Source organism: Gopherus flavomarginatus, chromosome 11 (genome assembly GCF_025201925.1).
Source record: "Gopherus flavomarginatus isolate rGopFla2 chromosome 11, rGopFla2.mat.asm, whole genome shotgun sequence".
Lineage (NCBI taxonomy): Eukaryota > Metazoa > Chordata > Testudines > Testudinidae > Gopherus > Gopherus flavomarginatus.
In genome coordinates, this window is record NC_066627.1 from 10,380,120 (window position 1) to 10,397,315 (window position 17,196).

Here is a 17,196-nt window from a genome sequence, read left to right on the forward strand (position 1 = left end):
AATCTGCCATAGCCCTGACTGGGGGTAAAAGGTTAACGTACAGACACTGAGTTAGGAGGGTATGTTGTCCATGTGAGGGCTACGTTCAGGTGTGGAGTTTAAGAAGCGGGTACGACAATGAGAATGGATTCACCTGCGTTTGGTGAGTTTTAACATTCAGTGTTTTTTAATCTTTGCCACAATCTAGTTTAAGCAGGGTCAGTATGAACTCTACCCTGCCATCTGTTGGTGATCTGTTGTAAAGGCCTTTTGGGGCTGATGTCATTTGCATGGTTACACCCACCCCAGATTGCATGAGGGGAGTGCTTGTCCAAATGGTCATTTCAGCTGCTGTGGGATCCCCCATCTCTTTGTTATTGGGGCAGGAGTAATCAAGTGTATTTTCCTGTTTAGTTTGGATCAAGGAGAGAGTAACTGTACCTGGCATTTGAGGCCTGAGAGCTTGCCCCTCGCCTGGAAAGGACTCATCATTAAGGGGTATGGGTTCCAAACCCCCCCCCCCCCGTGTGTGGGAAATAGGAATAGATGTTTGTTCTTGGTCTGATTGATTTTGTGTCTGGTGTCTAAAGACAGAGATATTTTTGAATATTTTTAGAATTATTGTTAGTACTGAAGTTTCTCATCTTAAAGTTATGCTATTAGATTTCTTCTACAGTATATTTTGGTGCTGAAAGGTAAAAGGTTGCTTTGTGTGTGCTGTTATGGAGTGAAATAACAAAGGTTGGTTGCAGAGAGGGTGCATGTGCCACCCCAGCTGTGGTCCCAGAGTCCAGAATTTGCATAAACTCACCCCCTTACCTGTGGCTAACAAGCTTGCCCTGCTAACTCTTCCAGCAAAACAGGCCAAAGAAAGTGTATGCAAGCCCTGTACTGCAGCCCCAGTACTATTTTCGGTTCCTTCCCTCAGATCTTTCACTCCACACCAGTCCAGTTCCTTGCTGTTGCTTGTCCAACCACTGCATGCATGTGCTAGACCGGACCCTGAGCTGATTCCTGACTGTTGTGCTCCATACAGCCTGGCCTGTCTGTGTCTCTGTGGTGCAATGGGTCAGCACGTTTGGCTCTTAACTGAAAGGATGGTGGTTCAAGCCCACCCAGGGACAGTGATAAGCCTGTGCTACTTCCTTGCTTTCCTGCGGGCAGGGCCGGCTTTAGGCCAATTCAACCAATTCCCCTGAATCGGGCCCCGCACCCAAGCCCTGCTGGTGCACTGTACTAGGGTGGCCCAGCTTCCCCAGGGGGCAATTTAAAGGGCCTGGGGCTCCCAGCAGGGACTGGAGCCTCAGGCTGTTTAAATTTCCACCAGAGCCCCACTGCTGGAGACTTGGGGGCTATTTAAAAAGTCTGGGGCTCCCCTTGCTTCTACCACCCCGGCCCTTTAAACAGCCCCCGGAGCCCCACCACTTCCCCAGGGCTCCCCCGGCTATTCAAAGGGCTGGGGCGGTGGAAGCAGGGGAGCCCCAGGCCCTTTAAATAGCCCCCGAGCCCTGGGCTGCTGCTGCTACCTTGGTGGAGGAGGGGGCACTTACCGTACAGGGTAGGCTGTACCCCCTGTACCCGCACCCCTGCCCACAGCCAGCCCCTGCTGCACCCCCTGCCCTGCCTGCACCAGCCCCGCACCCCGTGCCCTGTCTCCAGTCAACCCTTGCCGCACTCCCCTGCCTTAAGCCAGCCAGTCCCACACTCCTCTGTCTCCAGGCCTGCCAACCCCTGCGCACTCCCCTGAGGCCCTGCCTGAAGCCAACCAGCCCACTCCACCCCACATCCCCCTGCCTGCTGCCAGCCCCTGTCAGCAGCCAGTCCCACACACCCTGCTCTGCCTGCAGCCAGCACATTTGCAGCCAGTCCTGCACCCCCTGTCCTGTCTGCAGCCAGCCCCGCACGCCTTGCCCTGCTTGCAGCCAGCCCCGACCTCCAGTCAGCCCCTGCCCTGCCTCCAGCCAGCCCCATGTCCACTGGTGCCCTGCAGTTCCCAGGGCAGTAACCCTGCACACACGCTGCAATGAGAGGGGCAGTGAACAGCTGTGACCCACACATGTGCACACCTTAGGGTGACCAGACAGCAAGTATGAAAAAATGGAACAGGGTGGGGGGTAATAGGATCCTATATAAGCAAAAGACTCCCCAAATCGGGACTGTCCCTATAAAATCGGGACATCTGGTCACCCTAGCACACCCCCAGGGAGTGGCGGGGACCCACACATGTGAAACGGAGCTCATTTCTAGTTCAGGCCCATCTTTTTAAAAAAGAATTTTAGGTAGGGTTAACATACATCCGTATTTTCCTGGACATGTCCAGCTTTTTGGTTCTTAAATAGACCATTTGGGAGAAATTTTTAAAAATATGGATGTATGGTAATCCTATTGGTACAAAAAATACATACTGTGGCACATCCCTTAAATCAGAACTTTTTACAGGGAGCCGGCTGCTAAGAAATGAAAGGCTTTTATTTACATGGTTTTTTTTTTTAGTCATCTCTGCCGGGGCCCCGCCGAATATGTTCGAATTGGGCCCCGCACTTCCTAAAGCTGGCCCTGCCTGCGGAGAGCCTCAAAGGTCCCATTTTGCTACCTCTTGGCCTCAGTGCATTCAGCTAGTGGCCCGAAGACCGGGCCGGATGTCATTCAGAAACCCATCTCCCAGCAGCTGTTCCAGAGGCTCAGGTTTAATCCTCAAGGCCGAGCACAAAAACTTTCAGCCAGGAACATTTCGCTCTCTCCCCGCCTCCGCCCAAGTGGCAAAGGAGAAGCAGATGAGACACGCCGGCTCAAAGACGCCTCCCTCCCACTTCCCTGTAAGCTGTGCAAAGCTCTTGGCCTGCCTCACGCCTTGTCAGGAAAGCGCGGCCATGCTGCTCACGCCTGAGTCACGTCCGCAGCCTGGCCTCCCCTGGCTGACGGTGTGCAGAGCCACGCCAGTCAATGGCAGTTTGAGTCAGGAGCCTAGGCTCTTTCCCCTGACAGCCACACACACAGCACTGCCTGGTGTCCCGAGAGCCTCCTTCCTGTTCTCCCGCAGCACACGCTGCCTGCCAGTGTGGGTGGGAAAAGGGGACCAGGAAGTACTGCAGCCTCATTCCAGGACAGGAGGCCCTGGCCATACCCAGGCCTGCCTCTTGCCTTCAGTCCAGGTAGCCTCATGGCCTAGGCTCTTGGTGCTCTGCTGGTCACTGCCTTGCTGGAAGGCCCTGAGGGAAAAGAAGCAAGCACACATGTAGCAGAGGATGGCTTTGATCCATTAATCTCTGGGTTATGGGCCCAGCACACTTTTGCTGCACCATTCTGCTGGTTTTTCATGACCGCTGCCACCCAGCCATCACTATCTGGATTAGCACCTTATGCGCTCTCACGCTGGCAGGCAGATGCGCAGTCTGCTAGGCAGCTGTCCTGGTCACAGGATATTACAGCTTCTACAGGGTAAAAGGGATCTATTTGGGGTTTGGACCCCATTGGGAGCTGGATAGCTGAGTGCCAGAGACGGGAGCACTTCTTAAACTGTTTTCAGTTAAGCCTTCAGCTTCACCCTCACCTGAAAAGTACTCACCATTAAGGGGTATGTGTTCCAAATGCCAAAAGCATGTGGGAGGTAAGAATGGGTGTTTAGCTGTCTGTGGTTGTTTTAGTTGATTTCCTTTTTGTTGTTCCTGGTGTGTAAAGACAGAGACATTTTTGAATCTCTTAAAATTGCTGTTAGTGCTACAGTCCCTCACCTTAAGCTTATGCTATTAGATCTCTTCTGTGATATATTCTGGTTCTGAAAGGTAAAAGGTGGCTCTGTGTGTGGCATTATGGAGTGAGGTAACAAATGTTGGTTGCAGAAATGGGGTATGTGCCACAACAGTCCTGCCCCCCAGCTGCATTCCCTGAGTCCAACCTGCAAAATTTCCATGCAGTCAGAGTGGAAAAGAGCATTTTACCTAACTGTGAAGTTGCTTACAACTTTCAGTGTGTAAGCGAGATCAGAACCCCCCAGTCTAAGTACATCTAAAATTTATACTTAACTATTAGTGATCTTAGGTCTGTAGCATAGAACTGATTTTGTAATACAATTACAAAGAGCTTTATTTTTAAACTAGAAAAGAAAAAAAACCATAAACTCTGCAGTTAAAAACTTCAAAAAAGACCCATAGTACTAAATTTAAATATTCATTTTCAACCTTTTTTATTTCACTATGCTTTGGAACCCATGTCCCTTGCCTAATGAGATATATGTAGGTTCGGGTGACTCCCAAAAGCATGAACTGCTAAGGACCGTTCTACTGTCCTTGATTCATATCACCAGGATAACTACACTTTATTACTCCTGCCCTAATAAGAAAGAGATTGGGGATCTCACAGCAGCCGAAATGACCATTTGGACAAGCACCCCCATCATGCAATGCGGGGTGGGTGTGACCATGCACATCAGCAACAAAAGACTTTTACAACACATCACCAACAGATATCAGGGTAGAGTTCATTCTGACCCTGCTTACATCCTCCTCACAACCAAGAATTGGTGCTCCTGGTAAATCACACTCCCTATTATACCAAATCATTGGTATTGAATGCTGAAGTCACAGCTAGCAAAAGTAGCCACCCATCTCTGCCCTGCAGCATCCAGCTTAGCCCTTGTTAACACATAAGTCAGTGGATTGTTCTCTGTCCATACCTGAAACTGAGCACCACACAAGTAGTCTCCAAAGTTCTCAGTGATGGCCCATTTCAAGCCCAAGAACTGCAGCTGGTGGATGGGATAGCAAGTTTCGCTATCAGACAGTCCTCAGCTGGCAAAGGCTACAGATTTACATTTGCCTTCCACTTCCTGGTACGAGACTGCTCCCAAACCCTCCAAACTGGCATCAGCATGCAGGATAAATGGCTTGTTTGGGTCAGCAGAGACTAGGACTGGCACATGAATCAGGCAAATAATGATTTCCCGTAAAGCTCTGTCACATCTCTCATCCCGCCATGTCCCAAATGGAGAGGAGAGGAGCCCCTCCCCTGTCCCAGCCCAAGAACACCAGATCTGTGGAGGCAAGATGTCTGTAGCCCAACCAGCTGGAGAGAGGAGTTCTCCCCTCAGCCCAGGCCCATTGGAGTTGCTATTGCAGTGGGGGAGAGATGTCTTTCATCTAGTTCTTAGATGCCCTGATAAGAGGGGGGTTGAGTTTTTTCTTCCCACCTACAGCTCAAACTTCTTTTTCCCCCACCACTTTCTGCTCTAGCCTGATCTCCCTCTTTCACCTCAATTCTCTTTTTCCTGGTCTTGTTCCAGAGCCCTGACAGCCCAATTCTCTGCCCTAACCCCGTCCCCTCTACTGCACCCTGAACCTCTCATTCTAACCCCACCCTAGAGCCTGCACTCCCAGGGCCAGTGCCCTCATCCACCTGCACTCCAACTCTCTGTCCCATGTACCCTGATTTAGGGTGTACTAATAATATTAATTTGGATAATATGATGAAAATTTAATTTATTAGCTTACATTTTATTTAATTTAATTGAGTTACAAAGTTACAGTTGCTTTACTGCTATTCAATAGATACATAGGGCATTATATGCAACAAAGTTTTGGTTAATGTCTCTTACCACACTTCCTTGATAACCTGGTGGTAAGAGACACAGAACCAGCCTTGCAGTTCAGGTTTCTCAATTCTTGAGTGAAAGATGCAGCGCTTAGAAAAAGCTACTGTTACTTAGGGTTTACTTGACTAAGTTAAACTTAAAATCAAAACCTAATAAACAAAGAATAAAAACTTACGGAAATGGAGCTTAGCCTAGTTCCCTTGAAACTTAAAGTTTAAGAACAAGTACAGCCTACTGCTAGCACATAGAGAGAGAGTGGAGGAAGTAAGTCAGAATGATAGAGTGAAGAGCTCTAGTGAGGTGGGTTACCTCTTTTACAGGGCACAAGCACCGGAAATCCTTCCTCCTATGTCCAAATTTCATTCCTCACCCACAAAACGTTAGGGTACGCTTACTTCACAGGCTAGTATGTTTGTGCATGTTGATGACATGTACATATGCACATAAGTTCCCTTGTGTTGTACCTGTTAAGTCTGTGGGTAGAATACTGAAAAAAAAAAAAACTCTATGCCATTCTCCATTGTCGATTGGTCTAAGTAAAAGTCTTAGACAGGCGTGAGTACTTATCTATTTAAGTAACAAGATACAGGTCAACTTTGCTTTCTTAGCCCTCGTCCAGACTAACCCCCGGCATCGGCGGGTTAAAATCGATTGCTCGGGGATCGATATATCACGTCTAGTCTGGACGCGGTGTATCGATCCCCGAGCGCGCTTACATCGATTCCGGAACTCCATCAATCCGAACGGAGTTCCGGAATCGACGTGGAGAGCCGCGGACATCGATGCCGCGCCGTCCAGACTGGTGAGTACCTCGATATTAGAAATTCGACTTCAGCTACGTTATTCCCGTAGCTGAAGTTGCGTATCTAAAATCTATTTTAATTCCTAATCTGGACGTGGCCTTAGTAAAAGGTCACAATATAGATATGCTAACCTTGCCTTAGCTTAACATACAGGATATGGCCTGTAGGGTCTCGTAAGTCATGTGCCCCAGCCTCCTAATCATTTCTATTGCCCGCCGCTGGACCCTCTCCAAATTGTCCACATCCCTTCGCATGTGGGACCCAACCCCAAAAGTACCCACATTTCACCCCAATGGCCCCCAAATACCAGATTTTAATATGTACATAGGGTGCTCCCATGGTCATGTCACTCCTGAGCTCTCCAGTGGAGCCTGCTGGTGGAGAACAAGGTCAAAATCAGCCAGGACGTCGCTCAGTCAATTCCCTGTGCTCCCAGCAGGTGGTATCGGAAAGCTCCAAGATGGCTCACTTCCCTTTCTCTCATCAGCTTCAGGCCCCAGGGTTACAAATGCCCAAACTAGATGGGATTCTCCCCTGGGCTCAGGGTGTGGGGCTGCTCTGAGGGGATGGACTTGCACACTTGGGATATTAGTGCAAAGATACAATTTCAATTTCTCTTAGAGAAATTTGAGGGCAATTTATATTTGGTAAAAATCTTATTTCGTGAAAGGAAAGCTGCAGTGATAGCCTGGTTACTGGGGTGCAAAACACTTTCCTCCTGCAAGAAACAAGAAGTTAGAATTAGACATTTACATTATCTGTTCCAATGTTGGCACAGGTTTAATTTTGCTTCTGTGTAGGTTTGTTTCAGGCGGTGACTGTTTTGGTTTATTGGGTTGTTTTGGTTTTTTAAGGTGGAATGGAGATTTTAATTGACATTTGCTGGATTCGAATGGCTGACCTGCAACACCAGTTTTGACATACTTCTGCATATTTTATACAGATTTGGCCAGTATTCAAGGATTCAATTCCTTTATAGGAGGTTTTAGAGTTCAGGCTTATTTATTTGATGTTATTTTATCATCCTGCTGTAGCACACCTTTTTGATAAAACCTTGAAATTATTAATTTATGGCATTTGTTAGTTTTTATTTTTAAAAACAAAGTTTTTCTTAATGTTTGGGTTTTAAATTAAGCATTGTTTTTGGTTTCAAATTTTCATTTAGGTTTTGGTTGTTGATGGGATCTTTAAGAACTTTGGATTTAATACTAAAATTTGGACAGATTTAGCTTATTGAAAGTAAACTGTTCACTATTTTATTTTAATAAAGGTTGTATTGCTGTAAACCCTGACCCGTGGGAGAGGAGATGAACCTGGCCTTTAACTCAGAAGGAGCAGAGGCATGGGAGAGGCCAGGTGATGGGGGGCACAGCCCCTCAATTTTTTTTGTCTACCCACCTCAGTCTCCCACCAAACGAGAAGAGTCTGATGCCACTCCTGCTGGTCACTGGGTGTCACTGCTGCTCCATGGGAAACATGCTCTGTGCATTACCCAGTTTGGTGAGAAATACACTCTGTGCCTTACCGTGACTGGTCCGTGGGTGTCACTGCTCCTAGAAGGCAGACACACGCTGTGCATTACACCACCTGACCGCTGGGTGTCATTGCTCTATCAATGGAAACTCTTTCTGTGCATTACCCTGAATGACCACGAGGTGTCACTGCTGCTCCAAGGGAAACATGCTCTGTGTGTTACCCTGATTGGCCACTGGGTGTCACTGCTGCGCCAAGGAAAACACCTTCTGTGCATTACTCTGACTGCCCACTGGGTGTCACTGCTGCGCCAAGGGAGACATAAGAGCGGCCAGACTGGTTCAGACGCAAAGTCCACCTAGCCCAGTATCCTCCTGTCTTCTGACAGTGGCCAGTGCCAGGTGCCCCAGAGGGAAATTGTGAAAGTAGAATGAATTATATTGTGAAAATAGAAAGGATTAAAGAAATGTTGTCTGTACCTTTAAGCAAAACTGTTGGAATGCTGCAATCCAGGTGTCAGGAATACAGACATTCACATAGAACAATTGCACCATTTAAGGGCAATTGGTGAAGTATTAGCCTCAGATCCATAAAGAGTTAGTAAGGAAGTAGGATATGCATGCTGTGCCCCAGGTGAATTTTACAGTTTTGCTTTCTTTGTTCCTTTGTCTGATTCCCGCTCTTTTATCTGTATAAATAAGACTGTTTTGGCCTTGCATGGCCGCTCACATATTCTGAATGTTATTGGCAGAGCGCTGTGCTAATAAAACAGAGTGGTCTGACAAATTGTGAGTCCTGATTCTAACTTTGACAATTTGGAGGTTCCACCGAGATGGCAAACGTCTTCACTGGGGCTGTGTGATTCCTGACTGTTTTTGTGGGATGACCGTGGCAGCCGGCACCTGGGCATTTGGCCCAAGCGGTCCCCCACTAGAGCGGAAAGGCGCACAGCCACAGTGAGGTCTACGCCATCGAACCTGTTGGTTCCCACTCTGTTCTGGTAGGGATCCCGGGATCTGACATCAGGAATCTGGTCAGGTAATTATTTCTGTGTTTTGTCCGGACTGAGGACTGTCCTGTCTCTGTGTCTATCTGTCCTCTTGTGGAGTGTTTGAGTCTGGGTGCCGTCTCTGTCTGGGGATCGGCCGACCAAGGGGTTCCTGTCCCCGCGGTCTGAGTGAGTGAAATCTGCACAATTGCAGCCGCACCACACCTTGGGTAAAACCCTTAGTGTGAAAGCAAGGGCAATTGAGGCAGTAGCCTGTGGGCTCCTTTTATGTGTTGCAGCAGGCATCGCTCTGACGAACCTGAATTTCCTTCTTGTGTGATTGGTGTGTGAAAGTCCTCCTGTACTGGTAACCAGACGTCTAAGTCGGGACAGTTCCCTAAATGAACGCCGGCTCATTTTATGTATTTAGGATGGGTCCAGACTCCTGTAAAAAGGGTCAAGACTCCTGTAAATTTCTGGGAAAATGGTCTAGGCTAACTCAGGGGGATCCCAAAACTCAGTGGCCACTGTTAAAATCTTGGAACAAAGACTGAGTGGACGTCTTAAAGGACAAACTCGGCCAACCTAAAACTAAATTGGCTAAAGGAGAGGTTAATTGTTTCATGCAGTAGTGGGAAGAGGCAAATCATAGGTGGACAAAATCAAAACTGGCCTCTCTCACTTATTCAAATAATAAGTTAAAAGCTTTATTAAAAGCCTCCTCTCCCACCACTAGACCGAGCGCTCCCCTTTACCCCGTTCTCCAAACCCCGGATCGATCCAAACCCCTTCATACTCCCATCTCATTGTAAAAAGGACAAAAAGTCCGTTGTTCTGTTCCTCTTTGTTGTCTGCCTCAGAAACTGATTCTTTATAGTGTCCCACTACCAATTCAGCAAGGCTCGGGGCGGGGGGAGCTCCTCAACTAGCCCCCACCCTTCCTGGTCCCTTTCCTTGAACTTTTCTTTCAAAATTGTGAAATGACCACAATATCATTCACAAACGGTTCATTGAAAAAAAGCAGGATCGGGCCCAGACAAGCAGGCAAGCAACAGAAAAGAAACAGGTTGAAAGCCCTAAGGGAATAGTGTCAGGAGTAAAAAAAAAGTAGTAAGTGCAGGCATGAACCCCTGGAACAATACTTAAAAGGGTGAAATCTAAGGTGATAAAGGTGTCATTTTGGAACATAAACAAGTGATTTAAGAAAAGAGAGTGAAAAGTTAACTATAGAGGCTGGAGAGAATTAAGCAGTTAAACTTTGTGGAAAATGTTAAAAAGGACCATGTTAAAGAGAGAGAATTCTTGGTTTCTTTGCAGACATTCTGAAGGGAAAATGGGCCCTTTTCCAGAAGAGTGCCTGTAAATAATCCTTATATATATACAGCTATGCAAAAACAAAGCAGTGTAAAAAAAAATGTTAAGGAAAAGAAAATGTGTATGTATCTATTTGTCTGTGTATGTAAAGTTCTAAGAATCTAAACCAACACATCTGGTTTGTAAAACTACTGTTTTGTAGGTGTAAGATAAATTGATTTTGTTTTTGTTTTTAATGCCACTAAAAATTCATTTGACTCTTTGATTCAAAGTTGCAAAACTGACAGACCTTTTTGCAAGACACAGGTAATTAGTGTTGTTTGGCTTTGGGATTTAGCATTTAACCCTTAAGGGGTAACTTGATTCTTTACAAAAATTAAAATGTTTTTAAATAAAGACCAAGTCATGGCTGCAATAGGGCAGTCAGAATCAGGAGAATAGGTAGAGATTCTGGAGTCTTTTTGTTTGTTTGGTTTGTTTTTTTTGTAACAATAGCAGATAAGAGCTGTAATGACAGAATAAGAAGTTAACAGTGACCCTCTGAAGCAACAGCAGAGGTGAGGTGCACAAAACAAAAAGAAGCAATGTTAAAAACACTGAGCCTTAAAATGACTATGTGTAATCAGACTGTCACTTTAATAAAAGTACATGAAAACTCTGTAAAAACAAAACAAAGTTATACCTTATGTAAAAATTAATATGGCTAATGTTTTTGAAAAGTTATAGTATAGAAAGAATGTGCATTTTCCGTAGGACATGTGCAGCGTATATTGTAGAAAGGGATAAAAAAAAAATGCAAATGAAACATGCTGCTGAATTAAAATCCTATTAGGGCTCCAAAAAGAGCCGCAATAGGCTGTGTTTTCTTTTTCAGATCCCTGTGTGTTAAAACAGAGCCTCTGAGCTCTGCTGATGGCTTTGAATCCAAAAGCCTAGCCTGTGTTGATGCAAATTACCTAACTGATAAAGAAAGGTGAAAACTGCCAGCACAAATGAAGCTGCAAATAAAGAACATACCTGGTCAGCAAACAAACTGCCTACATAAAAGGCATGGTATAACAAGATACCTTTAATTAATTTGATGCTAATGTTACTGTTAATATTAAACATTAAAATAACTTTAATGTTAGTGAGTACCCCTGTAACAACTTGTAGTGTGTATGATTTTTGGAAAAATCCTTTAAAGTAATATGGTAATGATGCTTCTCAGCTATTACCTGTGAATAAACTTAAAGCTTAACACAGCAGGGAAAACATTACAAACTTGGTCTGCTATATAAGAGGCAAAACTTGAGGTACACCGCCTCATGAATTTAATAACTAAACAGTGAAATAATTTTTGCATAACCCTTAAAATGTAGAAGCCATTAAAACCTGGCCTGCCTTAAAAAAAAAAAAAAACAAAAAAAAACAAACCACACAGGAAAATATGGGGGTAATTCCTCTGTTTTGCCTGCAGTCAGGAAGGGTATTTGTAAAAGAATGAAATCTTTAAGCAATAATCAATGCCACCCCAAAAGGGGTAGAAAACTGTTCTTTTTGTCTTTCAGATAATCCAAAGTACTGTATAATGGACTATGTGTATGTGTTAATTCTTGGGGAAAAGTGTTTAAAAAGTGCTAGCAACCCACCAGAAGACAAATGTAAATGTAATGTAAGTACTGTGTTTACCAATAATCACATTTACTATTTGCCACAACAACAACAAAAGAGTCTCCGCTTACTGTAAGCACTGATTTAGCTGAGTTCTCTATCAACCTTGGCATTAAATGGCAAACAGTTACCAATCATCTGTTAAAAGGTAAAAAGGTAACATGGCTCCTAAAAAAAATAAAAACAAAAATGTGGAAAACTGAACTGTTCATATTATACACGCAAATGGGGACATGTTAAAAATTGCCACTGCATAAAAGCATAACAGCTTACCATTGGTATAACATTTTCTGGATGGTCTCCCACAACTACTGGCATACTAATATTACTACCCTAATTGTTTTTGGTTTTACATTGTATGTGTTTAATTGAAATGTTTAAAATGTGCTGGTGGATAAAACAAATGTATGTAAAGCTAAAGCCACAGGCCCAAATCACCTCCCAGTATTTTCTATTACGTGGACTAAATAAGAAGTGACACTGGCGATTAATAATCTTAGTGTCAAAAGGGGGATATGTAGGAGCAGGATTTTATAATATCCCATAAGAATTAAAGTATAATTTGATTTCATCCTGCTAGTCACTATTTTTAAATAGCAGAAAGAAATGACCCCCTGGGACTATAGGATTCTGTTTTCCCATATGCATTACAAATTGGGCCCTCTCTAACTCTTTGTTTTAAGATTTAGGTAGTAAGAGACAGGATTCTCTATTGTGTCTGTGTTAAGTAAATTAGAGAAACATTGAAGGCCTGGGTCTCAATGTAAATTGTCTTAGTTATCAATTGTAAAACTTAGCAAGGTTTAATTTGCAATGCTTTTTTTGTTCTATATAAAATACTACTGTTTGTATTCTCAAATCTATTTGTGTGAATGAGGAATGTATGCATCAGGAAAAGATAAGGTGTGAAGGCCATTGTTACAGCCAGAGTCAAGGGACGGCTGTTAAACTGTCTGGCATCTCAGAGTGGATACATGCTTCGCAGTGTAAGAATGCACAGACCCCAGTGAACCAATCACCACCTCAGGACCACGCAGAGTCAATTTTTTTGACTCCAGAAGAAGACGTAGAGGAACAGCCTGCAATACCTTACAATCTACGCTCTCGTAAGGGTTGCCAGAAGCAGATGACTACATAAAGCAAGGCCCAAGAAGAAGCAGTAGTGAGCCAAGCGCCTGCTGCCTGGTGGACATAAAACTGTGAGTGCAGTTCCCTCAGTTGAGGTTGTCAGAACCAGAAGGGCCTTGCCTCCAACATGCAGCTCTGGTAGCGCCTGTTCCTCGGCTGCTGGTATCTTAAGGTCTGGGGTGCACACAATGACAATTCTTTTATCCAGCAGCAAGTGTGGATAGCTCAGATCCTTATTATATCTAAATGCTGGGTCTGCAGCCACATCCCAGCCCACTCTCAAACTGGTGTTCCTGTCCTGGCTATCCCACTCAATTCCCCAGACCTCACTGGAGGACCTTGTCTGTTTAAACACAATATGGAACAGTAATGACACCTGGGAAGAGGCTATTGGCAGTTCCTTTACCCCACTTGGGGGAGCAATACACCAGGCAAAAAGGCTCCTAAGTAGTTAAATAATGGCAAATAAAACCAGAGAAAGTTTAAGAGCCCTGGCCAAGGAAACAGAGGCGATCGGACAGGTGGCCCTCCAGAACCGTCAGGCATTGGACATAGTGCTCACGGCCAAAGGAGGGACCTGTGCTCTCACTGGAAAACAATGTTGTATGTTTATACAATACCAATAAGGTAATAGATCGCTACAGCCACTTAGAACAAATCGCATATCTTCCTCATGAAGAGCTGAGTTCTTTATGGAAGTGGCTAAGTAACCTGTTCAATTTCTCTGGCATAGGAAACTGGTTGTTTCAGGGAGCCCGAACTATCCTGTTTGAAATCTTAGTGATTTTTGTATGCTTTCAGTTAATCTGTTGTATCCAGAATTGTGTCACCCAGATGGCTGCCCCAAAACAGAGTGCTAATATGATGATTTTGAATATCACTGATGAACAAAAAGATAAGAAACGGTTAATTTGTGGAACCCAGTAATTGTTGGTCATGGCGTGCGCTTGACCAAAAGGAGGGATTGTGAAAGTAGAATGAATTATATTGTGAAAATAGAAAGGATTAAAGAAATGTTGTCTGTACCTTTAAGAAAAACTGTTGGAATGCTGCAATCCAGGTGTCAGGAATACAGACATTCACATAGAACAATTGCACCATTTAAGGGCAATTGGTGAAGTATTAGCCTCAGATCCATAAAGAGTTAGTAAGGAAGTAGGATATGCATGCTGTGCCCCAGGTGAATTTTACAGTTTTGCTTTCTTTGTTCCTTTGTCTGATTCCCGCTCTTTTATCTGTATAAATAAGACTGTTTTGGCCTTGCATGGCCGCTCACATATTCTGAATGTTATTGGCAGAGCGCTGTGCTAATAAAACAGAGTGGTCTGACAAATTGTGAGTCCTGATTCTAACTTTGACAGAATGAACAGAGCAGGGAATCATCAAGTGATCCATCCCCTGCCGCCCATTCCCAGCTTCTGGCAAACAGGCTACAGGCACCATCCCTGCCCACCCTGGCTAATAGCCCTTGATGGACCTATCCACCATAATCTTATCTAGTTCTTTTTTGAACGCTGTTATAGTCTTGGCCTTCACAACATCCTCTGGCAAGGAGTTCCACAGGTTAACTGTGCAACTGCCCTGAGCTTACCCCCTTCCCCTCGCCAGGTTGTATATGGAAAAAGGATGAGGATGAGGACAGCCATGATGTGTCTGTCACTGGCTGATGCCTCAGTTTCCTCTAGGCAGTAGTGCTGCAGGCTCCTTTGGTCAGTTCCCATGCAACTGTGTCTGGGGAAGGGGGAGTAGATACTCATGCTCCCCAGCCCCATTCCCCTCCACCAACAGCTGGGAAATCCAGGCCAAATTTAACCCTGGTAGCTGGGCCGGGATTAGCCTGGGCCGGGGTTGGGCTGGGAAGGAATTGCGGTGGGGAAACAGACGCACCTGCTGTGAGGGAAGATCCTTCCATTCCCTGCCAACCTCCCTCACTCCTTGCAGCATGGCACCCCCTAGAACTTCCTTCTCTGTCATGGAGGCTGTCTGCTGCCTGCTTCTCCCTTAGCATCATCTCTCCGCACCCTGGGGCACTGGCGTCGCCCATCCTGTGCAAACAGGCAGGTCCCTGGTCTGCCCTGTGGTGCTGCCCTGCAATTTGGGGAGGCAGCTATTGGATGGAGTCATATCGAAATATGGGGGTGAGCAAGGCTGGGGATCAAGACTCTTGGGTTCTCCCCCCAACTCTGGGAGGAAAGTGGAGGTTAGGGGGTAGAGTCGGAGAGGGGCAGGGCTGGGATCCAGGTCTCCTGCTTTTTCTCCACTTCCTGCAGCTGCTTTGGCCTTTCAGTGCATTTCCTGTTGCAAATTCATTTGCTGACTTGTGCAACCCACCCCAGAGGTGGCTGCATCTCAGTGTTGGGTGAGGCATCCTTGGCTACATCACCCCCTAACTGTGTCTCTCTCCCCACTGCAGGTGACCCTGCAGCACTTGGCAAACATCCGCAAGATCGTGGGGGGTGCTTTGAGCATTGGGCAGGCAGGGGCCAGGTGCCCAGCCCGCCTCCCCCCCAAGAATGGGACCCAGCACCCCCTACTTTTTACAGGGATTAACAAGGGGCAAAGGGGAGCAAATCAGAGAAGAGGGTGGCCAGGGTCTGAGAGGGGGTGGAAATGGGTTGGTCGGGGGCGGGTTAAGCAGCTGGAGGCAGAGTTAGGAGAGGGGCTGAAGGGCAAAATCAGGGACGAGGGAAGGAGCCGGAGTTAAGCCCAGGGAGAGATGCTGCCAGAGGGTCAAACCCCGGCACAGGCAGGGGCAGAGAGGTAACAGTTACCCCGGGGGGCTGAGACTCCAGTGTTTGCAAACATGGGGCAGGGAGCAGAGGGACTTTTTTATTTCCCCTCCAACAGCCAGCACCTCTCAGCATGGGCTTCCCAGGGCTGGGCTCTTAAAGGCACAGGCATCCCACTGCCTAGACCCTGCAGCTCCTCTCTGATGTAACCTACTGAGGTGCTGCAGTAGGAGACTCAATTCAGTGAAACTGGGCATTCCCTATACGCCCCACAGCCAGGGAGCTGTGCACCCCCTCCCTTGAATTTCCCCAACACCCCGCCCCCCAGTTGTCAACTAGTTACATGCAGCTCTGCCAATGTTGTCATTGGTTGCAAATTTGAATGGAAATTGAAACGTTAACACACACTTTAAAAGCAGGTACAACATATGAAAAATACTTGTACTTGAGAAAGTTAAATAGGTTTGGAAAGTCTGGACAAAGCCAGGTTTCCTCACGCAGCTGTTGTGTTTGCTGACAATGTCGGGGCATTGGCTTCAGCAATGTTGACCAGCCTAAGGGCTGGTCTACACTACGGGGGAAAATCGATCTCAGATACGCAACTTCAGCTACGTGAATAACTTAGCTGAAGTTGAAGTATCTAAGATCGAATTACTCACCGTCCTCACGGCGCAGGATCGATGTCCATGGCTCCCCCTGTCGATTCCGCAACTCCATTCGGGTTGGTGGAGTTACGGAATCGATATAAGAGTTTTTGGGGATCGATATATCGCGTCTAGATGAGACGCGATATATCGCTCCCCGAGCAATCGATTGCTACCCGCCGATACGGCGGGTAGTGAAGATGTACCCTTAGAATTTCAAATGATGATTTGTAAGCAAGGTGTGAATGAGCTCTCCCCTGACAGCTAGTGATGAGCAGGGTTGGAGGAGGCTTTGGGACCAGACTGTATTTCCATGAACTCACCTACTCTGCCGAGGTATCCAGTAGACAGAGCTGGGCTGCCTCTGCTCTAGGTGCCCGGAGGAGGGAAGGTGTGTGGGGCTCCAGCCTGGGGCTCTTCCTCCGTCCTGCCAAGCCCTGACTATTAATCCCAGCCCTGGCACTCCTTTCTTCAAGCGCCATGTGGGCCAGAGGAAAAGTGTGGCAGGAAGCACAGGGGCCAAACTTGTGGGCACCAGCTGAAGCAGCGAGAATCCCAACCACCATGTCAAACTGCAGGAATCAGCAACTAGGGTGGCAAGTTTTAGAGCCCCAACCCATTGTGGCCATCACGACCAAAGACCTGGCTCCCGTGGGTGAGTCACCCAGCAGGAGGGAAAAGACTCACTCTTGTACAACTAGAGACAGGGAAGTTGAGGACTGTGAGCTCCAGGGCTTTACCACAAGCCAACAACAGGTCCCATTGAGAGTTGAACTCAGATTGCAGGATTCAGTGTCCCAAGTGTTGCCCATTACACCATGGAAACAGCTTGTGCTGCCTTCTCTGGCCATCAGTGACCCTCACGGGGCTGGCTTGTGTAAGGGACTGTTGACCCTTT

At 46.4% G+C, this 17,196-nt stretch overlaps 1 non-coding gene across 1 annotated transcript; it reads left to right on the top strand.

Moving 5' to 3' along the window:
* The first annotated feature begins 1,029 nt into the window (after positions 1-1,029).
* Positions 1,030-1,103, top strand: TRNAK-CUU (transfer RNA lysine (anticodon CUU)). Its single transcript has one exon. It is a non-coding gene; the product is annotated as a tRNA-Lys (tRNA).
* Positions 1,104-17,196: the final 16,093 nt, after the last annotated feature.